The sequence below is a fragment of the Pteropus alecto genome, unplaced genomic scaffold (assembly GCF_000325575.1).
Source record: "Pteropus alecto unplaced genomic scaffold, ASM32557v1 C17525419, whole genome shotgun sequence".
In the NCBI taxonomy this organism is placed as follows: domain Eukaryota; kingdom Metazoa; phylum Chordata; class Mammalia; order Chiroptera; family Pteropodidae; genus Pteropus; species Pteropus alecto.
The window spans coordinates 1-509 of NW_006483702.1; the positions used below are offsets into that span (position 1 = coordinate 1).

Sequence of the window (509 nt, forward strand, 5' to 3'; positions counted from 1 at the left end):
TCAATACGCAGCAACTGCTCTTTGCCATTTATTATCACGGACTTTACCTCTCCATCTTCTTCCACTTCCACTCTTTCTTGGCCATTCTCAATGACTCTCTTGGTGGTGATTTTTTTGCCATTAATGATTTCGGTGGAAGTGGACACAGATTTGAAGCTACCAGTCCCACCACTACCACAAGACATGGAGAAGGAAGAAACGCCCCCATTCCCCAGGGAACCAAAGGAATTAAATCCTGCATCAAAAGAAGAAAAACCACCCGCAAATGCTGGAAATTCACTGAAGGTGGAGAAAAGGGGTGTGCACCCTCTGCTTCTGCTTCCCCGGGAGCTCCTCCGACCCCTCGAAATGTTCTCGAGCGGGTCTCCGAAGAAATCGAACGAAAATGGGTCCCGACCACCGAAAAACTCCTTGAAGACCTCAGCCGGGTCGCGGAAGGTGAACACGTATTCGAAGGGGTCCTCGAAGGGCCCACCACTGCTGCCGCCGCAGTCCTCCACTCCTGCCTC

General features: G+C 51.5%; 1 pseudogene; it reads right to left on the bottom strand.

Moving 5' to 3' along the window:
• Nucleotides 1-276: 276 nt before the first annotated feature.
• Nucleotides 277-503, bottom strand: LOC102897156 (annotated as a pseudogene).
• Nucleotides 504-509: the final 6 nt, after the last annotated feature.